The sequence below is a fragment of the Condylura cristata genome, unplaced genomic scaffold (assembly GCF_000260355.1).
Source record: "Condylura cristata isolate star-nosed mole 26May11 unplaced genomic scaffold, ConCri1.0 scaffold00031, whole genome shotgun sequence".
NCBI classification, from domain to species: Eukaryota; Metazoa; Chordata; class Mammalia; order Eulipotyphla; family Talpidae; genus Condylura; species Condylura cristata.
In genome coordinates this window covers 10,325,773-10,350,218 of record NW_004567132.1, presented here as the reverse complement: position 1 = coordinate 10,350,218, position 24,446 = coordinate 10,325,773, and the positions used below count along the sequence as shown (strand labels likewise).

The following is a 24,446-nucleotide window of genomic DNA, read 5'->3' as shown; positions in this document are numbered from 1 at the left end:
AAATGAGGCTTCTAAGGACATATAAAATAATAAGTACAAAGGGTCAGATGATAGCAAGCCTTAGAAATCTGTAGAATTAAGGCTACTGAGGGGGATGGGAAGAATAGATGGAAAAATCTAGTGTTTTGAATTATGGTGGAATAACTATGGGTGCCTTGGTGGTGGGGGTGGTGTGGTAACATATGTCTGAAGAGGTGGGAACCTCTACCTCTAAATCATATACAGTGTTGTAAGTCAATGTTGCCTTAATAAAAAATAAATAACTCAGAGGGAGTTCTTAAGGACCATTTGCATTACAAAAAAAAAACTACTTTTTTTATATGACTTTTTTTTAAACTACTACTAACAGAAATAATTTTTTTAATTATGTTAAGAATTATTACAGGGCCCTCCTTTGTGGCGCAAGGAGTTAAGCATAGCATTGTGAAGCTATCCACAGCCACTACAGCATGAGTTAAATCCCCAGGCCAGGGAGGTGACCCACAATACAGAGCAGACCTCTCCTGACCTGCCCACTGCTCCCCTCAGCAGTGTATTTCAGATACTCTTTCTGTTCTGCTCCCCACTCTCACTAGTGAATCGTCTCACACCCCACATCTCTATATCCCAGCTCTTGTATGCATAAATTAATAAATCTTTAAAAAAAAAGAATTATTACAGAGTATGAAGATTTCAATAAAAAGTACTTTATTAAAATCCACATCATTATGTTTTCTACTTTTAAAAATACTGCTAAAAAAAAATAATCCCAACTTTAGTTGGATACTATCTAGGTAAATGTTGAAAGTCATATTCAAATAATTTCAGAAACCCAATTTTAATAACACTGACTTTGGTGAATATTGGGGAGTCGCTCTGATAAGCTCGGTACAGTAGGACAGTGCTTTGAGAATCAAACAGACCTAGTGACATCTGAATTTCTCTATTTCCCATTGTATGACTATGTACAAGCCATTTAACTACACTCAGATATCAGTATCCTCTTATAGAAAATAATGGGGAACCAAATGAGAAAAGTCTTATGAAGCACTTAGTATAATACGTTTAAGCCCAACACTGACACTTCCCCCCTCCCTTCCTTCCATCCTTAGATAAGTAGGGTGGGTGCCAGGTAATCATAAACATACTAGTAGAACAAACCAATTAAGCAGAGAAATCAAGTGAAGCATTTTGGGGACATATTAGTCCATTTAGGTTGAAACAAATGGCCCCATGTCTCACAACAAGAACACCTCAATACCGATTTCTTGCTCACTTGTGTTATCTGTCTGTTGTAGGTAGGTTCTGGTTTCTTCAGCAGGCAGTTTTCATTCCACAACTTATGCTAAAGCCTCAGCTTCCGTCTGGACATGGCAGTCTGGTGAGACAGGAAAATGAGAATGATTGGAGGACATGTGGTAACCCTTAGGACTCCGACACAGAAGAGGCTCATGGCACTTCAGCAATAGCTTGATTGGCCAAACCAGGCCACATAGCCAAGCATCTTATCAAAGGCTACAGTAAATCATTCTCCTGCAGGAGGCCTAAGTCAAACTAAGCCAATCGCTCATACAGAACACTGAGAGTTTCTAGCGGAAATTGTAGCCATTGAAGAGGGTGCAGGTGGCTGGGATTAGCTGCTTCTCCCCACCTCTGCACCCTTTCCACCCCTTTACATTGATGGCACAAGCCAAATTCTGTCACATGCACATTTACTAAGATCCAACTTATTAGCAAATAGACACAAAGTTGTTAGAAAAGCCTATTCTAAAAAACTCATGAGGTCCAAGTTTTCTCTATCCTTTGAAGTATCTCAACCATCACCTCAACTGAAAGGTTATCAAAGACAGACAGGTCAACATTCCAGAAGCAAGATTCTGTTATCCACACAGGAAGCACCAGGTGAACAGACATCTTCCTAATCAAAGGTATCAAGCATCTGTTGCCTGCTCTAAGGATGTTTTTTACAGGCCTTGCTAGACTCTTCTATGTTTTTTTTGTTTGTTTGTTTTTTTAAAGATTTATTTATTTGTACATACAGAACTGGGGTACAGGCCAGAGGCTCAGGGGCAGTGAGAGGCTTCACCAGAGACAGAGTGGGGAGCAGAACAGGCAGATCGAAGAAGACACTGCTGAGGAGAGCAGCGGGCGGGTCAGGAGAGGTCTGACACGCCATGTGGTCTCCTCCAGGGCAGGCAGGAATCGAACTCATGCGGAAGTGGCTTTAGCTTCTCAGTGCAGTGCTTTAACCCTCTGCGCCACCAGGGAGGGCCTGATTTTTCTATGTTTATACAAGTGGTTCTGAAATGTTTTAACTCATCCACACGTCTTAAATATATTCAATTTCAAGAAATAGAGAGCCCACTTACCTTATACAGGCTATTAGCTACTATTTTCACCAATGACACCCCTTTCTAACATTCATTATGCTAATTAGCAAACCATAGGTTTTGATCAAGATAGATTTAGTGTAAGTAGTAACTGCCTGAACTTCCAGCTCTTCTAGAAAATGCTGGCAGGCCCTGGACTATGTGTTCTTGCAAGAGTAGCTGCCTTCTTGGAGTCAACACTTAAACCAAATAGCACTGGCTGGAGATTTTCTGTCTATGCTGAACTTTTTTTTTTTTAATTTTTTACAAAAGTTTATTTTTACATCATTTTGTACATTTTTTTTTCCATCTCAATTGTAATCCCCGTGGGTTTCCCATCACCAAGTCACCCGTTCCATGCTGAACTTTTAAGTAAATTATAGGTATCTTTCCAAGAACATGTCCTCACTTCTCTTAAACCCTTCATAAAATTTTTACTTCTAATAGATGCTTAGTAACTGTTAATGACTGTAAGCTAAGCAAACCAAGAATGGAAGGGTTTTAAGCAGAATGAAATGAAGGGCAGGAGGGAGAGGAGGAAGGGAGGGAGGCTGAAAGAAAGCTGCTAGCCTCCACGTGCTCCTTGTCTTTGAGGGTGCAGACAATCAGCCCCGGACTACACCTCAGTTTCCAGCACACCATTTTGAAAGGCTTTGGGGGCTGGTGTTTTGTTTTGTTTTGTTTTGTTTTGAAAACAGATCCAAAAACAAGGAGATGATATGGTCTGTGAAAAGACGAAGTCACTCTACATAAATAAAACTGAGGAATTTCTGGAGTGAAAAATAATTGCCAGAGGCTAATTAAGCCTAAAATGAGTGAGATTAGCTCACAGAAGCAAGGCTCCTCTGGTCATTCAGCTTCTCACTTCAGGGGAGCTCCTCTTCCCCATCCTCCTAGTCATCTCCAAGTCCTCTCCTCTACAAGACTAGTCCTAGTGCTCACAGAGGTGAAGCTGCTCAGGGCTGAGCTTCAGTTCGAGGGGATAGGTGGGGTCTCTATTGCCCAAAAACTAAAATATCGTGATATCGTGAACTCTGGAATCAAAATGTTCAAGTTAAATGGAGGCTCCATGACTCATCATTCTTGGACCTTAAGTCATTTGTGTAATATCTCTGTGCCTAGCTCCTCACCGAATTTCCAGCGGTTACTGTGAGGATTAGAAGTGGGAATATGCATAATTCTCTGATAACACTGTCTGGGACATTGACAACACTATAATGGAGTTAGCTATTTTATTATTGTAGAAATAAAAACTGTCAAACTTTCCAGTGTATACAGTTTTTTACCTTATTACTTCAACAGGTTTGGGGGAATATTAAAATTAAGTATTTTGAGTAAAATTATGAATGACATAGACATAGACCAGAATTCTATTAATCCTCATAGAAGAGTTTTATATTTCTAACCTAAGGCACAACTAACTTTATTCCTTTTGTAGCTAGACTGATTTGACTGGTAGCACAAGGTCATGCCACTGACTAATTTAGCATATATCTTACTAAAAGACAGAATTTTGTCAAGACCATTATAAGAACAAGAACTCAGGGCAAATTAGGAGATCTCATTTGACTTAACAGTGAAGCGGAGCCTCGTTGAGGTGAAATCTGGGTGTGATTTGAAGGCACAGAGAACATTTGTCTTGAAAATATCTGTTGGAAGCTTCCTAGGGGCAGGCACTAGCCAGTGCAAGGTCCAGCCAGGAATTTTCGAGAAAGAGCTAGATCAGAGGGCTCGGAGACATTGCAGGAGATGAGGGCAGAGAGGCAAACCAGCCACTGTGAAGGCTGCATGAGACAGGGACTCAAAACAGAGTAAAGGAGTAAAGGAGTGACAGTTAACTTTTTAAAGATCACTCGGGTTCTGTGTTAAAAATAAGCCTGTCAGGAAAGAAAAAGAAAAATACCAGATGGTTTCACTCATAACAGGAGCGTAAAGGACCAGGGGGGTAAAAATAATGAACAGCTATATACCGGGGTGGAGTGGCGAATGGGATAAAAAAAAATGGGGGGGGGGGCGGTGAGTGCACTGGACTATAGTGATACCACACGGGTGATGGGAAACCCACGGGGATTACAACTGAGATGGAAAATGGCACAAAATGATGTAAAAATAAACTATTATAATTAAAAAGAAGAAGCCTGGCGGTGAGCAAGGGCGAACGCAGGAGTGAGTCTGGAGACTATTCCGTGATCCCGAGAGATAAGCATCCGGCACCACAGCGCATTCTCCAAGCCCAGCTTTCTCCTGATGAAACCACTGCTGCTGGGGGCTTCAAAGCTCACCTCTTCACAGCTTAGAGGGCAAAGATCTCCCTTTAATCTCCTTCAGTCCCTTAAAAATAACGAAGGGAGCCCGGGGAAGGGCAGGCCCTACTCCACAGCGCACACCGCTCACAGCCCACCCCGCGCACAAGCCTGGCACACAGGGACCCACATCCACGCACTTTGAAAACCAAGCGAGGAGCGCACAGACCTGCCGCAGGGATCCAGTGGGCCTGGAGAGCTCCGGAAGCCACTACACTGTTAGGAAAACCTACACTAGAACCTGCTGCCACCCCCAGGCATCCAAAAAGGACTTCCGCTTTTACGGCTAAAGACAAAAAGCAAAGCAGTGTGTTTTGCGGCAGCTCAGTCCGGCGTGTTTTGCGGCCTCCCGGTGCACAGGCTCCTTCTCAGGATCTGCCTAGGGAGGGTGTGTGTATCCTAGCATTCCTAATCGGAGTATTTCTGAATAATAAGTGTGATTTGTTTTTGTTGTGTCGTTTAGTATGCCTTGGTGGATTATATTTTGGGCCTGGAGATACTGAAAAAAATTCTGTATAATTTCAGGGGAATTGCTTCTTTGCTTTGTGATATTTATGGTTTCAGGAGGCGGCTCTTCTTCCATATACCAGGGAAGCCGTGTACTTAATTGGCGTTTGTGCACTGGGTTCTAATGCACCAGTCACGTCCTCCAGCTTTTTCTACACTATGGCCAGCGGTCACACGGCAGAGTGACCAGCTGGATTCACAGGGGTGGCCAATGTCTGTGGGAGCATCTGACTAGAGAGAGAGAATTGACTACCGGAACTGGGACTCATTGTTAGCATCTTCTCATTAAGTTTTTCTTTCCCAGACAAAGAGAAATACGTGGTTTGAATCTTAAGCAATAGAATTTGAGTGACCAGCAATGTTAAGATACCAAGGAAAGTAAAAGACCAATTAAAATATTTTTATCAACATTTTCTTTTCCAAAAGAGTAAGTGCTGGGCCTCCCCAGTGGTACCAGGGAAGGACCATAAAGCTGTTGGCAGTCACTGCAGCATGAATTTCATCCCTGGCCAGGGAACTGACCCACACAGCCTGGCAGACCTCTCATGTCTCCCCCGCGGCTCCCCTCAGCAGTGTATTTCAGTAGATCTGCCTGTTCTGCTCCCCTCTCTGTCTTTGGTGAATCCTCTCACCCACCACACCCCCACCCCCATCACACACCTCTGGCCTGTACCCCAGGTGGTTATTTCTGCATAAATAAATAAATCTTTAAAAAAATATAAGTGCAAAATCAAGGAAGGCATAGCACAAACCACATAGTAAAACACAGCAAAATGGAGCCTCCCTGGTGGTGTAAGGGTTAAGTCTCAGCGTTAACCAGCAATCACCTCTGTGGCCTGAATTTAATCCCTTGCCCAGCAGCTGACCCACATGACACAGCAGGCCTCTCCTGTCTTTCCTGCTGTTCCCCTAAGCAGTGTGTTCCATAGATCTGCCCATTCAGCTCCCTACTCTGTCTCTGGTGGATCCTCCCAACCCCTGCCCCTGCATCTCTGGCCTATACCCCAGCTCTTGCATGCATGCATGAATAAAATAAACCTTAAAATTAAATGAGGGCCCTCCCTGGTGGCGCAACGGGTTAAAGCATAGCACAGGGAGGCTTTGCAACGGGTTAAAGCATAGCACAGGGAGGCTTTGGCCACTTCCGCGTGAGTTCGATCCCTGCCTGCCCCAGAGGAGATCCACATGGCGTGACAGACCTCTCCTGACCCACCTGCTCCCCTCAGCATTGTACTTCATTGATCTGCCTTTTCTGCTCCCCACCCTGTCTCTGGTGAAGCCTCTCGCCGCCCCTGAGCCTCTGGCCTGTACCCCAGTTCTGTATTCACAAATAAATAAATATTAAAAAAAAAAAAAAAGAGAGAGAAATGACTTAACTTAGTCCCTGAAAATCAACAGCCCATGAATCTGACCTGTGGACAGGCATTGTTTGGTCACACAGCAGCAATCCGCACCAGTGACCTCCTCATTGATTTTAGTTAGTTTTTATTTTTAATTGTTGAGTGATAGGTAAAAATCAGGGTTTTCATATGAACTCAGATCTCCAGGGTTTTGTTAAAATATTATTTTATCTAGCAACCGGAACCACAGTTCCCTCAAAACTCTAGTCAGGTCCGTGAGTCCCAACGCATGGTCTGCTTCTGAAATTTATGAAACCTCCCTAGTCCTTAGTTAAAAGAAATTGAACTCTACTTTTAAGTGCATCTCTAATTTTAAGTGCATTTCCTGACACTATAAAAGCAAAATCCAAGGTTCTATTGCTATAGATCCAACGGGCAGAAAGATACTTCAGACCATGGAAATGCAAAACTTATAAGTAGGAATAAAAGTTTTCAATGGGGTGCATTTATATTGTTGAACAAGGATGAAACAGTCTAATGTGTTAATTCTGGCACATCTGTCACCAGTGGGACCTTCGGCCATGCACATCACAGAGACAAGTCGTCAAAGGCTTTAGGAGTTATTAGTGCCTACATTTAAAAAGCAGAACTAATAAACTCCTGCCTAAGTAAAAATCAGTTTGTAGGCTTATGCCTGCTATTCTAAACCATAATTACAAAACCAGGAACTGGAGTTGACCCAGTCTATGAACCAAGTATTGGAAGAGCACACACTAATTTTTGAAACCGACTACTGAACTAAACCAAAAATTTCCCCATAAATTATGAATTCACCCAAAGAGATTTCTATGAAAACCAATAAAATCCTACTGAAGTAAAATGAATTATAACCTATCTGATGTTTTCTAAAACAAGTGAAACAAAACATTAGTATATTATGGAAACGAAACCAGTTATTTTTGGGGTTGTATCTCTTCTGAGGAATATCTTTACAGACATTCATATTTTCATGCTGGTTATTGTGCATATCAAAGCCATAAGAAACATATTTCCATCCGTTATTAATTCTTCACTTCTGGCAGATGCGGCTGGTTGCCTACCAAATACCCAATAACTCCTATTCCTTTAACAAAACCCAGATTTGTATAAAGAGACAATGTATCAAATTTTCTTATTCTTCTCTCTCTTGGAATCAAGTGTGTATTTAAATTTCAACTGAGACTTAAACAGAAGTCGGGTGGAACATTCAGGAAAACATTTTGCATGGACCCATTTTATGTTCTTGGAATTCGAGCACATAGCTAAAGCTCCATCAAAGATGACAGCTATGCACTGAGGATGCAAAACAGAAACCAGGAGATAATGTCCACCTTCTGAAGGTCTATCCAGACTTCTTTCACGTTAGAGACAAATAAATCTCTCTTGTGTATAAGCCATGGTTTTAAACATTTTCTATTATATGTGGTTAAACCTCATCCTAGCATATAAAGAAAGTATGCTGATATAGAAAACAATTCAGTACATCTTTTTATTCAACAAATGTTAATTAAATACCTACTATGCAAGCATTGTGTTAAGGATTCCTGTTATCATGGAACACAAAAGAAAGAAAACCTTGATTAGGTGACTAAATCCCAGACTCAACTTTGTTATTAACTAATACTTTGAACTTGAAGAAATCACTTCGTCTAAGCACTAATTTTTTTCATATATGGTGTCTTAAGAATTGATCAACTTGGGCCCTCGCTGGTGGTGCGATGGGTTAAAGCACAGCACTGAGAAGCTATCCACAACAGCTTCAGCATGAGTTCCATCCTTGTTCAGGGAGGTCACCCACATGGCATGACAGACCTCTCCTGCCTCACCCTCGGCAGTGTACTTCATCAATCTGCCTGTTCTGCTCCCCACTATGGTGAATCCTCTCACCACCCCTGTACCTCCGGCCTGTACCCAGTTCTGTATGCATAAATAAATAGATTTTTTTGGTTGATCAACTTTTCTAAGGTCACTTCCAACTCTCATGTTGCACATGATTCAGGTGGTGTCCTAGAAAGCCAATCATTTCCTCAGAAAGACCCATCCCACCCTCAGTCTCTGGGAGCCAGTGAATATGACTCTAACTGAACCCCAGTTTGTTCCTTAGGTTTCTTCCTCAACTCTGCTATTTGGCGATGGCTTTCCCATTAGACGGTGCCCCTGGGCTTGATTTTTTCTCTAGAAGTTAACAGAAGATCCCTGGACAGCAGCAGGCACAAGGGAGTTATAACAATGACAGAAGTCCAGAGACTGATTCTGAGACTCACAACTCATAACCTCTGGCCCCTATTGGCTTTCCCAACCCTGGCAACCAGGCCCATGTCCCTGAAGAAGAAGACTGGGAAACTCTTCTCTGGGTGATCTTGTTGATCCAGGAATAAAGACTTGCACACTCTGCATTGAGAGTTCCCATTCCCCAGAGAAATATCCTAGACAGATAATCCAGCACTCAGTAAGCTTTTCTCATGAGATCAGAGTTTCTCATTGACTTTTTAATATCCCATCTTTAACAGAAGCAGACAATAGAAGGTAGAGCTTAACTGATTGCACGGGGGCTGAAAGCATTAGCAAAGATTGAGAAAAGATCGTGTTCTCTAGGGAGAAATCATTGAATAAACTTAAGATGCCCAAGAAGTAGAAATGTAGGGCCACTTTTAAGATATGTAAACATTAAAAGAACCAGCTGGAAAAAGTAAGAAGAGAAATGGGGAGGGTCCAAGAAATTGCGTTAACAGGAAGTCTAGAAGTATCATGTGACTCCTTAAATTATGTGCCCATGAAACTTGTATTAAAACTGGAGAGGAAAAGAAAATCAACTGGAGCTGAATAAAGCTCTTGAAGAGTCAATGGCTAGGATGATTGCATTCCCAGTTTTTATCTATTAATAGTGTTTTCTCCTACTCTTCAAATATCTCAGTTTGGCTGACTTCATAATGAATGTGTCAGGCTGACACCTCCTGAACCCACTGGTGAAATCTTCATGTCACCTTCATGTCACATGAGACAGTGTCTTCTCTCTCTTGTGATGCAATAGGAAGCGCAAAGGGCCCCTATGAAATACCCTTGCAAAAACATAAAGGAACAGGAGGGAGGAGGGAGGGCAGGACTGAGGGTGAGAAAGAGGAAAGAAAGAGGAAAAATTCACATCTCAAGACACATAATTCTTTCTCTTATGTCTATAGGGTATTTAGCAGTATGGTTGGCCACCAGCTGCTAGTAGGCCCAGCTGTGACAACCAAATCTCCACACATTGCCAAATATCTCAGAGAGGTGTGGAGTTGGGGAGCAGCAAATCTCACCCAGTTGGGAAGCATCTAAGCACCACCTTACAAGAAAGAAGATGGAGGAATCAGTTAAAAAGCACCCGCAGGATCTAGAAATATCATTAAAAGCCTGAAAAAGAAAAAAAAAAAAAAAGCACCCCACAGGACATGATGAGCCACAGAGTATGGAAAATTCTAAAGGACAGAGGACCCAATTTTTTTCAACAGATTGGCATGGGGGGTATAGGAGAGGAAGGACTATTATAGTTTAAAAAAAAAAAAAACTTTTTTTTTTTTCATTAACAAAAGCAAGTTGTAGGTTATGTTTGGATCCTGATCTCAGCGAACTCTAAAGATACTTTGTCACAGAGAAAATAGAATCATGGGCTATATCCACTAGGGCACTAACAAAGAGTGCTCATTTTGTGATGAAAGCAGTACTGTGGCTACATTATTTTTTAAAGCTTTCTGTTAGAGATAGACACACTGCTGTGGTAATGGAATATAGGGTATGAAATCTGTCCGGTTGCAAAGGGAAGATGGAAGCATAAAACAGGTCAGAGCATGGATGGTTATTGCAGCTGAGTAGTGGACAGTCATTACACTCATCTCTACTTTTAGGCATGTTTGAAATTTTCATATTAAGGACACTTAATTCTTATTAAGTTTTATTTGACAAATCAAATCCAGGAAATAAGGCATAGCTCAGTAGGAAATGTGTGGCCTGGGAGTTCAAAGTTTGAGGTTATATTCACAGCTCCTCCACTACAGAGAAGTCACATCTTGGTCTACAGGATGAGGGCCTTTTTTTTTTAAAGATTTATTTATTTATACATACATAACTGGGGTACAAGCCAGAGTTGCAGGGGTGGTGAGAGGCTTCACCAGAGACATATTGGGAAGCAGAGTAGGCAGATGGAGGAGGTACACTGCTGAGGGGAGCAGTGGGTGAGACAAGAGAGGTCTGCTGCAACATGTGGGTCACCTCTGGGGTGGGATCGAACTCATCTTGAAGCAGCTGCAGCTAGCTTGCAGTGCTGCGTCCTAACCTGTTGCGCCACCAAGGAGGGCCAGAAAGAGGGTCGAGATTTTCCATGATCCGTAGGGTGAGGTTTTCCATGATTCCACATTGCTTGAAAAAGCAAGCTGAAGGGTAGAGTGGAGGACTGGCAGCCAAAAAATCTGAATCTGTGAAGGCAGTGCTGGTGGTGGATTCTGCCCAGAGTTCCCAGATTCCCTCCTGGACCCTTCAACTAGTTGAGAAGTAGCAAGATCAGCAGCATTGGAACATTCTGAATTAGAAAGCGCCTGCTGAATAAGGCTTGCGTCAAATCCCTCTTTAAGCTGCTGTGGCTGCAGTTTGAGTAACTTGTCAGGAAAGTGTGAATTACAAGTCAGTATTACAAAAGTGTTTATTTTCAGCCTTTCCAAAAAACAGTGCGAGAAAAGCATGCATAATAAAGCAACCAAGCATCTGAGGCAAAAGTCTGCTTTTTCTATCCTCTCCCCGCCCCAACCCCATCCTCCCACCTAAGTCTTTAATTACAGGTATCCTTGCCTGTGAACTACAGGTCTCCCTTTCCTGTGAACTTGAATACAGGAAGGAGGCAGATAGAAAGGGCTATAGGAAGAGGTGCCCACACCCCAGGAGGCGCAGAGTTCAGAGCGCAAAGGAACAGCAGCAGTCCTGTTCTCCCATCTCCCTGCTGAGACCTGCTGCAGTGAGATGATTAACGTGAGACTGACTGCCAACCGCCACAAAGGAAACCCTTATTAGGGAGGGCTCCTGAAACACCCTTGAAAACAGCATCCAAAAGATCACTGGCTCTGCTTTGAAGACCGCAGGAAACTTGGCCTGCTACCCCATTGTGAGCATCATCCAAAGTGAAGGGAAGGGAAAGAGCTCTTCCCTTGCCTCCCTGGTGCATCCATCCTACACCCCAACTGAAACCTCAGCCACTCCCCCTCAGTCTAACATGAGAGTTTCCCAACAGTCCTTGCGCTCCAGGGTGATCTTCCCCAAAAGCAAACGTGCCCAAGCCACTCATTCCCCTCTGTAGACATTTTCACAAGCCCATATTGCTATTGGCATAAAAGCCAGTAGATCGGCCCTCCAGCTAGCTAGGTATTGAGCAGTAGTGATTTAAAAGCCTCCTCAACAATCAAGGAACTGCACAATTACCCCGAGTTAAGCTGGCGGGAACTTCTTTACAATATTCTCATGCCAGGTCAAGGGGCAGAACTAAGGAATCCAACGAGAAGCTGAAGGTCTTGGCTTTAGGCCTGGAGCCTCTGACCTCTGCCTTCACATCTCCAGTCTCCCCAGATTTCTTTTGTTGCCAAATGGCAGGCCCTAGATGATGGATCTCCCAGCCTGAGGGAGTCCCAGGATGGAATATCCCCAGGAGGGACACGGGGGTAGGTCCAGAAGTCTTATCTTCCTGAATCATCAATCAAGGCAGTTCAAAGACAGAAACATATAGGAACCTCAAAGGGTAAAGAGAGACTCTGGATCCAGAAGAAGGTGAACCAGGTCCATTCTGGAGATGAAGTACAAATACCCCATGTGAGTTTACCTAAAAATGTTCACAAGTAGCAGAGTAGCAATAAATTTTCTGGGAAATTACTTCCATCTAAACTACTTTGTTATTTAAAGTGTACTTAATTGTAACAGACAGTGTGGCTGACAATGGTTTAAACAGTAAATTGAGTTAAATATTTCAGACAAGGAGGGCCCTCTCTGGTGGCACAACAGTTTAAAGTGCAGCTACCAAGTTAGTGGCAGTTCCTTCAGCGTGAGTTCGAATCCCTGCCAGGGGTGTGGCCCACATGGCTCAGCAGACCTCTCCAGTCTTGCCTGCTGCTCCCCTCAACAGTGCACTTCATCAGTCTGCTGTTTTGCTTCCCATTGTCTCTGGTGAATCCTCTCACCACCCCTGCACCTCTGGCCTGTACCCCAGTTCTGTATGCATAAAAAAATAAATCTTTAAAAAAAATTTTGAAGGAAAATGTTTTCTGCTTTAGAACAAGAAGTCACAAGGCTAGGTTGATGTCTTGACAGTTCTGGCCTCTCCATCATGGTCCTAAGATGGCTGCCACAGGGCTAAGCATTACAATTCAAGCAACATCACTCCAAGGCAGTAAAGAAGAGTAAATAAAGAGAACCTCTGTGCTCTCAAAGGGAAAAGCAAAACCTTTTTAGAAGTCACCGCAAAACTAGCTCACATGCCTTTCTCTAGAAAAATCACAGCAAAAGGAAATGGCATGAGGATACCTGGCTTAGACACACCTCCCTGACAGAGTGCTACCCTTTGATAGCTGGATAAAATCTGAATGTTTAGCATGGTGGAGAGGATGGGGAATGATTGTGGTCAGGTAATCAACAGTGTCTACCACAACTAAAATCTCCTTTGACTGTCCCCCCAATCTTGATCTTCCACCGCATCTCCAGTGCAAACCACTGTTATTATTCCAGGCTTTGTTTACATAGAAAGATACATATACACCACACCAAAATAAACAATAGGTGTGGAGCATTTGAGAGAAGCGTGGGAGGTGTGTGTGCATGCGTGTGTGTGACAAACATGCCATTCTACTCTAGGCATCTCTCTTCGGCTTGCTTCACCATTCTTTATGTCCCAGGGATCCACCAACATCACTATGTATTGATCTGTCTATGTTTTGGTCTGCGGCACATCTTCCCGATTGTTTAGATACTTCCTTATTGATAGCCTTTTCTCTGGACAGATACACTGGGTATTCTTCATTTGTCCTCTAAATCTATCTTTTTCCTACTCTTATTCAGCTTGCTCAATCCCATAAATAGCATGAGCTAGCTCTCTTGCTTTTTGGTATCTGGTTGGGTGAAACCTGTCGCAGGAAATCAGAGGGTGCAAGAGAGAGAAGTTGAGGTGTTGATTTTCCTGGTTCACTTCCTGCCAAGCTGCAGGAGCTTTGTTCCTCCACCAAAGCCACAGCTCCTGTCAAGGGGCCTGATCTGCAGCTGAAGCTCTCAAGGGTTCCAGTATCTGTAAATGTCCCTTAGCCCCTCCAGGCCCAGAGGTAATAACATTTCTGCTACTGTTAAGCTGTTTCTTGGATTCTGACTGATGCATCTAATTATATTCATTTAAAGGGGTGAGAGCAATGATGACCCACAACTCTCCATGCAAGTTTCCGTCTGTCTGCAATACGCCTGTTTCTCCGCATCTCCCCCTTCCCAGCTTCTGCTTTCAGGTCTTCTCTGTCACACAGACATTGTGCAAGCAGCATCCAATCCACCCAGCTCCAGACCGTCCTCACCCCTGAACCTCTATTCTGTTTGCTACTGTACAGACACACGGGGTCCTCATCCTGTTTGACTGTCCTTCTGTGTAGAACCCACAAGAGTCTATAACCGACTGCTTCTAAATGACAGCTGAAAAAAAAAACTATCAGTTCTCACAGTGCAGGACCAGGAAAACATATCTGGTCTTCACCCATAGGAATATCCCCTAGGGACATGATAAGAGCCCAAAGACTCCTCCCTCACACCTCTGGGCTCTACAATGCCTCCTCTCCAACTCAAACTTAAGTTTTCTCATCTAGAGCCTGAGATGTGTTTAGTAACTAGTTAACTAACTTCTAGAGCTCCTAACACAGTAGTTAAGAATATAGGCTTGAAATCACATCTAAATTCAAATTGTGACTCAATCACAGAACAGCTGACAGATCTCCTGAAAGTTAAGTGCTCCATGCCTCTACTTCCTCACCATAAAATTGAAATTATAACATTACTTACCTGTTACGGTTAAATCAACTGTTAGCTATCTAACTATGCATGGCCTTAACACAGAGTCTAGTTCAGAGAAAACCCTGTATGAGTGGTAATAGATATGATTTGCTCAACACTATGTAAATTGCTGTGTGAAGAAAATGAGGCCCTGGTTCTACCCTTCAGGAAACTGCAAACTATGCTGACAGCTGAGAGAAGCATTCTTGCAATAATGAACAGCACAGATGACCCTATATTTTTAGGAGATAAGTTGTAAATATAAGTTTCAATTGTAGCAGTAGTAGGATGAATCTTTCAGATATCTGACTTTCCATGTTGCTGGAAAGTTTCTCCAGCATTATTTTCCTTGTGTGCCCAGTGCTCAAAGCCCAGTGGAGGCATTCAAGCACATTTTACCTAAATACCCAAGGAACATTTGGATAGCATGTCAGAACAAACACTTCGTTATTTATAAGCACTTTCAAAGGAAGCATCATCTAATTCTCATAACAACACTGTAAGATAGTTATTATTATCATCTGCATTTTCCAAATGAGGAAACTGTAGCTCAAAAAAGCTAAGCATCTTGTTCAAGTTGCACAGTTAGTCTGTGGTAGGGCTCGTCCAGGACTCAAGGCCTTTGACCATGAACTTGGAGCCTCCTCCTAGAAAGCCCACAGAATTATATAGCTGGAGAAGCCTATCCTATCCAGCTGTCTTTTCCTTACTACCATTATTTTCTCTTTTATTTTTAAACTTTCTCTTTGCTCTCTCTAGATGAGACAGCTGGCTCCAGATTTTCTTTTAGCCAAAGGGAATCTAATTCATTAGGATTTCTTTGCAAGGAGGCAAAGACATGTAAATGTACAATATAGTCATTAAACTCTGAAATGCATGACACAGTCATAATCACACACAAGCTATTAAAAAGTTACCTCCAGTGGGAGATAGTCTCCATGCCTTCTGGTCTCAACCTCACAGAACCAAGACAGAACATGAACTCTCTGGCTAGGGGCAATCTTTAATTCTGCCTAAGAATCCTTCTAAAAGCAGTTTCATTGCTGGCAAAACCTAGTTTATATTTATATGCTTCTGAATCCATTGGAAGACAATGTTAAAAAAACAATTATCACACACACCAAAAAAAACCCTACATGCTCTTTGGGGGAAAGTATCATCTAATACTGAGATACATAAATTAAAAAGTGAAAATTCTTGAGACGATGAAGAGAAAAATCACAGACAGGGAGAAATGTTTATAAAAGACATCTACAAAAGGACAAAGGGCTGTTAATCAACATATATAACATACCTATGTAACAAAAGAACTCTTACAGCTCAACAATCAGAAAAGGAACAACCTGATTTAAAATGAGTAAAAAAATAAAATGAGTAAAATACCTGAACAGAAACCTCACCAAAGAAGATAGATAGGTGGAAAAAAGCATATGAAAAGATGTTCAACATCATATGCCATTAGGGAACTGAAAATTAAAGTAACAAGATGCCACTACATACCTCTTCGAATGGAATAAGGAGCTGCAGGAACTCACATTTATTGCTGGTGGGAATACAAAGTGGTACAGTCACTATGGAAGACAACTTAGCATTTTCTTATAAAACCATATTCTTACCAAACCATCTAGCAATTGTGTGTCTTGGTATTTACTTAAGTGAGCTGGACATTTATGTCTATGTAAGCCTACAGAAGGGAGACCTCCCTGGGGGCCTAGAGGTTAAACACTTTCACTGCTGCTGCCTGAGTTCAATCCCAGCCAGGGACCTAACCCCTATGGCATAGCAGACCTCCCCCGTCTCTCCCATTGCCCCCCTTAGCAGCTTGTTTCCGTAAATCTGCCCTTTAGGCTTCCCACTCTGTCTCTGGTAAGTACTCTCACCCCACGCACCTCTGGACTACACCCCAGTTCTTCTATGCAAAAACCTAAAAATACATATTAAGAACCCTACACGTAGGTATTATAGTAGCTTTTTGCAAATTTGCCAAAACTTAGCAGCAATTGAGCTTTCCTTTCCAATGTGCATGGATAATACGTGGCACGGCTGAACAATGGAATATTATTCAGCACTAAAAAGCAATGAGTTTTCCAGTCATGAAAAGTCATGATGGAAACTTAAATGCATATTACTAAGTGAAAGAAGCCAATCAGAAAAGGCTACATTTGGTATGATTCCAAAATATGACATTCTGGAAAAGACAAAATTATGGAGATAGTAAAAGATTAGTGGTTGGCTGGGGATGTGGGAGGTAAGATCACAGTGGATTTTCAGTGCAGTGAAGCTTCTCTGTATGATATATAATAATGAATATATATCATTAAACATTTGTCAAAATCCATAGAATATACAACATCAAGAGTGAGCCCTAGTTGCAAACCATGGATTCTGGGTAACTATGATGTGTCGATGTAGGTTCACTGATTATAACATGTACCACACTAGTACAAGAGGCTGATAGTGGAGAGACAAATTGTGAGGGAAGAGGGAAGGGAACAGGATATATTGGAACATTTTTGCAACTTCCTCTCAAATTTGCTATTAACTTAAAATTATTTTTAAAAATAAAGCCAAGTTTTTTAAGTAAATTTTTTCCCCTAACCATACAAGCCCAACCCCACTCCCCAATATGTTGTTAAAAGTTTAGTGTATTTTCTCCTTAATTTTTTTTTAAAGATTTATTTACTTATGCTTACAGAGCTGGGGTATAGGCCAGAGATGAAGAGGCAGTGAGAGGCTTCACCAGAGACAGAGTGGGGAGCAGAACAGGCAGATGTACTGAAATACACTGCTGAGGAGAGCAGCAGGCGGGTCAGAGGAGGTCTGCCAGACCATGTGGGTCAGCTCGCTGGCAGAGGATCGAACTCATGCTGCAGTGCCTTTTGAGAGCTTCATACTGCAGTGCTTTAACCCACTGTGCCACCAGGGAGAGCCCCTCCCCTGATCTTTTTATGTAGGATTTTTAAAAGGTTATCAGCAAAAGCTATGTAGATACACATAATTATACCAGCATCTACTAATAATAGCATCAATAGTTAAAAATATATGGTTATGGGATCTCCCTGGGTGTGCAGCGGGTCAAAGCATAGCACTGCAAGGTAGTCACAGCCACTTCAACATGAGTTCAATCCCCAGCCCCGGAGGTGACCCATATAGCACAGAAGACCTCTCCTGACCCGCCCGCTGCTCCCCTCAGCAGTGTACTTCATTGTTCTGCCTGTTCTGCTCCCCACTCTGTCTCTGATAAATCTTCTCATCCCTTCCACTTCCACCCTTACCCCCCACCACACACACACCTCTGGCCTGTACCCTTTGTTCTTGTATGTATAGATAAATAAATATAAAAAAAAAAGCTGTCCTTGTTAACCTCCCACTGGTCTCTCATCAGGTCTGTTTCAACCATTCCGGGACCAAAAGCAAGAGCAGCTTCTCCACATGTCTCTCTGCTCCAGGTGCCTCCTTCCACTCTCCTGGCTCCCCATCCTTCTTATTTACCCCTTCCAGTGTCCTCCCCCCAGAACTCTCTTCCTCCCTGCTCAGCTCCACCCTTCCTTGAGGGGGGCAGGGAACCTGGAACCTCCCCTTTCCCTGGGGAACCATTCTATTGACAATTTTATATTACAAACACATGCCCATTAAAGAGAAGGAAACCATCCATAACCTCACCAGGTTTTATTTCCTCATAGGCCATTTCTTATGCCTGTAGATATATGAAACATTACAGATGGTGTATGTTTTCCATATGTGATATCCTTTTATCAAGTCAATAAACAATCATCCATGGTATCATTTTTAATGGCTAAATAGAATTCCAGTGTCTGCCTAAACCATCTTTTATCTAACCAGTCATCTATTGTCAGACATTTGGATAATTTCCAAAATCTTGTTATCATAAACAGAGCTGCCAGGAACTTCCTTGGGGCCATGCACTGAACTTCTGATCCTCTTTCACAGAAGAGTGAAAGAATACAATAGGCTATTTGCTCAAGTTGAATTCAACCCCCAAACCACACCCCCTTTGCCCTTCAAAGCCCGATGCAGGAACCCCGGGTGAGAAGTTGGATTTTGGAGGGTTTTCCCCTCTCCCTGAAGAGCATCTGAGTCTTTTTAAACTCACATAATTAGCCATGAGGCCCTGAAACCAGCTCTACTTAAAATTGGGAAGCAGAAAGAGAATGTCTTGACTCACTCTCAACTCCCTCTTTAGTTTTTCCCTTCTCTAGTCCTGTCCAGCTCTCCCAAGAGGCCATTGTCCAGTGGCCCAAACCCCTGAACCCTGCTCTCAGTGTCTGTTACGTTAATTTCTGCAAACTGTGACAGCACCAGGCTACGAAGGGGCATGTATGTTTCAAGAGGCTTTAACATCTTGAGACTACCAACATCTTTTGAACTAACATTGCATGGAGACAGGAGGTTAGTAAAATATTTCCCTTGTCCTCTGTGGCTTATACTCTTTATTAGTTTCCTGGGGCTGTCATAACAAGGTGCAACAAATTGGGTGGCTTAAAGTAACTGAAATGCATTGTCACAAAGCAATGGAGGCAGCCGTCAAAACTCCAGGTGTCCACAGGGCCCTGCTCCCTCTGAAGGCCCTGGGGGAGATTTCTTGCCTCTTCCTAACTTCTAACTGTAACCAGCAATGGTAATGTGTTTCCTGGCTACTGCCACCCCTCTAAGCTCTGCCTCTGCCTTCCCATGGCCGTCTCCCCTAGGTATCTGTTTATCTGTGTCCAAATTTCATTTTTTAATGATATTTTTTAAGTTTTTTATTTATTTATACATACAAGAACTGGGGTTACAGGCCAGTACTTGGGGAGGGAGGGATTGAGAGGATTCACCAGAGACAGAGTGGGGAGCAAAACAGGCAGATTGACTGAAATATAATGCTGAGGGGAACAGCAGGTGAGACAGGAGAGGTCTGCTGCGCCATGTGGGTCACCTCCCTGGCCAAGAATCAAACTCGTGTTGCAGTGGTTGTGGATGGCTTCACAGTGCTGAGACTTCACCATTTGCACCACCACGGAGGCCCCAAATTTCATTTTTATTGGAGACTGGTCATATTGGATTAGGTTCATTCTAATTATATCTGAAAAAAAAACGCATTTTCAGGTCAGGTCACATTCTGAATTTCTAGGTGGACATAAATTCTGGGGGACATGACTTAACCTACTACAAGTCTGAATGAAGCAATGATAAATATAAAAACTCAAAACTACAAGCACAAAATTACTATTACAGCTCTCAGAGACCAGGTGAGGTTAACATACAAGAAGCATTTAAAACTTAGACAATTCAACAATAGAAAAATAAATGACCCAATTAATAAATAGACAGCAGAACATGAACAGCTAATTTACCAGAGAGAGTATACAGAAGGGTATCAGTTACAATGTTCATTATCACTTCTAACAAGAGAGATGTGGATTGAAACTGCAATGAGATAACCACCTCCCACCTGTGAGAATGACATATATTAAAATGACCCCCAACAGCAAGGGCTGGAGAGGATGCAGAGAGAGAGGAGTCCTATTACACTGTTGGTGGGAATATAAACTGCCAATTATAGAGAGCAATCTGGATTTACCTTAAACTAAAAATGGACATATCATACAATCCACAATCCAGCTCTTGGACAGGTAGGAAGCATGAAACCATCAACTCTATACAATCTATGATGTTTACTGCAACATTATTTATAGTAGCTAGCACATCGGTGCAATCTAAAAGCCCGTCGATAGATTGGAACAAGAAGATATATTTACGTCCACACTATGACATACCATTATGCCATAAGGAAAGACAGAATGCCACCATTTTCACCAAAATGGAAGGAGTTTGAAGAAATTATGTGTAGTAAAGCAGGTCAGAATGATGAAGACAAATATTGGACATTTATATAGCAGACAACTTGACAAAACAGAATGCTAAAAAAAAACTAGTAGATATTAATAAAAGAGGTGAGTTTCTTAGGTTAAAGGGGAGAGAGGAGAAAGTCAAGAGGATATAAGGAATGATGCGAGGGAACTAATAAATGGACTAGGAAGGCTAAGCCTTGGGGGTGGGGTGTAAGGATGTGAGGAACTGTCAACAGCTGCACCGTCAGTCAACCTGGTCTCACTATGCCCACAAGGCAGACTTGCTACATGCCCCGTGAGCCCATGAAAAGTAGACTAAGAAGCATTTCTAGGAATTTCTCCAGCTCTACTCACCACTCCAATCCCCTTTGACCAGAAGTCTTAGAGACAGAGATGGCAGGGAAGAGACAGACCTTAATGAAGAATAGATAAAAGGCAAAGCTGCAACACCTTTCCCCCTAATTTGCTGTGTTTTTTGCAAGTTTTTTCCCTTTTCCTCTGCTATCTCAGGTTTTAAAAGCAAGAGGAGGTGCTGGAAGCAAGGCTATGTTTTTTGAATAAGTGAGGTTGCCCTTTCCTGCCCCAACTGTGCACTGCTAACACAGCAGAGTTGCAAACTCCTGGTGAGTCACTGAAGGCTGGGCCTTCTCCCCAGGAGCTCCAACAGCAACTCCTGCATTTCCAGGGCACCCTCGGTACAGGAAGGGCCTGGCCGACCTTGTGATTTGAGAATCAGCCACATCATAAAGCGTTCTTGGCAGAGTCCAGCAAGGTCTCTTCAGACATTTACCCCATGCTTAATCCTTGAACAGCTTCAGGAGGCTTAACAACTTTCTCGACCAGGGATTCCAGATGACAGGTGCAACTCAGAACAGGCGCTTCTGTGGACGATACCTCACCTATAATCCCTAGCACATTCCTTGTGAGCAGACCCCGACCTTGCCGAGACTTCTACATGCACCTTATGCTTCTGGCCTACGAGCTGTCTCCAATGCCTTGGAGAGAAGGCAGGTTAGCACAGAAAGGTTAGCACCCTCCTTGGTAGCGCAGCGGGTTAAAGCACAGAACTGAGAAGCTAAAGCCACATCAGCACGAGTTCAATCCCTGCCCCGGAGGTGACCCACATGGACCTGAAGACCTCCCCGGACCCGCCCGCTGCTTCTCTCAGCAGTGTACTTCCTCAATCTGCCTGTTCTGCTCCCACTCTGTCTCTGGTGAACCCTCTCACCATCCCTGCACCTCTGGCCTGTACCCCAGCTCTGTATGCACAAATAAATACATCTTAAAAAAAGATGGTGACCCCTAAACACGAGTAACAGGAGTCTGTGAATAATGTCCTGAGGTTGCTTCTTGCCACCCAGATATCCCAGCAGATTCGAGTCTAAGTTGCCACAGTGGACACTGCTAATTAAAATGTCTTACATTGTCCCTCCCTGGTGGCGCAGCGGGTTAAAGCACAGCACTGAGAATCTAAAGCCGCTTCCGCATGAGTTCGATTCCCGCCTGCCCCGGAGGTGACCACATGGCGAGGCAGACCTCTCCTGACCCGCCCGCTGCTCCCCTCAGCAGTGTACTTCGTCTTTCTGCCTCTTCTGCTCCCCATTCTGTCTCTGGTGAAGCCTCTCGCCACCCCTGAGCCTCTGGCCTGTACACCAGTTCTGTATGCACAAATAAATAAATCTTTAAAAAAAAATTTTTTTTTAAATGTCCTACATTATCTCCCCCACACACACACACACACCCTTCCCTAGGCTTCCCAAAGACCCTTCCCTGAGACCACTTCCCAAATAAATGATGCACTCAAATCTATATCTCCTGGTTTGCTTCTGGACATCCAATCTAAGACACAGGTTGTGTCAGTGTGTATTTCTCTGTTGGGTTGTGAGCTTCCCAAGTACAGGCATTCATCATATTTCTCTGAGCACTTACCATTTGATCCCTGCCACATGCTTTATAGGCATGACCTCATCTCATATGTACAACCCAAGGGAGCACCGCTGTTATTATTCCCATTGTGCAAGTGAGGAAAACGCAGTTCAGGGACTTTAAGTCGCTTGCTCAAGGTCACACAGCCGATAAGAAGCAGGACGGGGATTAGACCCAGGGAGTCTGTTCCTAAAGTCTACTTAATTAATGACTGTACACTAGGCAAAGTATTCAGTACATGTAGAAGGAAGGAAGGAGCTAGCAAGAAAGCTTGGAAAATGCTGATGCACATTGCTCATTATTTCGATGCAGGAGAGGGAACAAATACATCCAAGACCCAGGGACGATGCCATTCTTCGTGTTCACTGACAGGGGTTAAAGAGACTGGGAGGGCACCATACCGAGTGAAGGAATCAGCACGTACACACAGCATAGGCTGCTCGCAAACACCCTGTGGTTAATAATCTGTTTTCCTTGAACTAAAACTTGTGTTTTGTACTGGATGCCTGTCCCAGTGATGCCTGGGGGAGTCTGAACATTGACACCATCAGAAGCTAACCAAGTCCAGGAAACCAGGATGGATATCAGTCAAGACCAAGGAGGCAGCAACAAACTCTGAGTGCTAAACATGACAAGCAGCAGGGACACTGACGGGAGAGGCTGCTGTGATGGGCTATCTGCTTATGATTCACTGTCTTTGTTTAACTCACTAGAAGAGGCCAGAGTGAGATGGCAGAGGCTTTTGGAGGGTAACGTACCTGCCATTCTCTCAGCTCTCTGGCAATAGAAAAATATACCTAGGGGCCCTCCCTGGTGGCTTAAGGCACAGCACCAAGAAGCTAAAGCCATTTCAGCCCCGGAGGTGATCTATAAGGCATGGCAGACCTCTCCTGACATGCCTGCTGCTCCCCTCAGCAGTGTACTTCGTCAGTCGCCACTCTGTCTCTGGTGAACCCTCTCACCACCCCTGCACCTCCGGCTTGTACCCCAGTTCTGTATGCATAAATAAATAAATCTTAAAAGAAAAATGTACCCTGTAGATTGACAGGCAGCCCAATCCCAGCATTAGATTCTCATGAGTCTTTTTTTCTATTCTTTTGTTGAGTCAAGAAGCATGAATCGATCTTGCTGTATATATGACACTGAACCAGGCTCTCTAGCAGTTACAAAAATATTCAAGTTTACTATGTAATGGGAGAAAGAGGCAGGAAGATTAAAGAAAAAGCAGAAGTATCTGAAAATATAAACGGCAAACCCAGAGCTTTCATCAGGCAGAAAGGGCAGCCTGGCCAATTGGGTTGAGTAGAAAAATGATTTGTTTTCAGAGCAGAAGGTGACCTCTGGGAAGTGGAGTGGACAGAAAATGTGGAGTGGACCCAGGCATCTTCCCTGGGTCTTGAAAGGTGCAAATATTAGGTGGCTAGAAGCAGGGACATGGAGGGAAAAGACCTGAACAAAGTCAGCAAATCCCTGAGGACTCTTTACAGCATCCCGCCCTGCCAACTCCTGGAGGCAAAACTATCTGGGGATGAAAAAGAGATGTTTACCAAGAACAAAACCAAGGCTTAGAGGAAATCATTGAGGACTGTAGGCACACGGTAATTCACAACTGCTTTTCAGACCAGGACAGGCATAAAGGAACTCACACAAATCACACATCAACGTGGTCACCTCCCCAGCAAAGATTTGGGTTGTTGCAATGATGCTCAGATCCAGACCGCCTCACTCCTGCCCTGAGAATGTGGCACCCAAGGACGCTGCATTAGCACCAGTTCTCACTGCTGTGCTTGAGTCACACAACCAGGACCTGGACTCACTGAGGGTTGGAGATATTTCCCTGAGGGCCTGGCAACTCAGAACGCCTGTGCTGGGAGAAGTTTTTTCTTTGCCTGCCTTCACCTTCTCCCTAGTGAGGGGTGGGCAGGCCAGACTGGCACATTGGAATTGAAAGGGAAGGAGCCCAAACACTCTGCCCTGCTTTGTAAAGAGATAGAGCATGGAAAGCCTTGCTGACTCTGGGCTACGTGAAGGGAGCGCACTCAAGAGCTCCTCACCCCGATGTCTGTGGCTGAAGATAAGTCCCCCACTAGACTTTTTTTT

At 43.4% G+C, this 24,446-nt stretch overlaps 1 long non-coding RNA gene across 1 annotated transcript in view; it reads right to left on the bottom strand.

Moving 5' to 3' along the window:
• Positions 1 to 24,446, bottom strand: part of LOC105854255 — a 101,027-nt gene that overhangs the window by 17,510 nt on the left and 59,071 nt on the right. Inside the window, exon 2 of the long non-coding RNA XR_001145948.1 lies at positions 1,256 to 1,357. This is a non-coding gene — a long non-coding RNA (uncharacterized LOC105854255). The remainder of the gene's footprint in view (positions 1 to 1,255; positions 1,358 to 24,446) is intronic.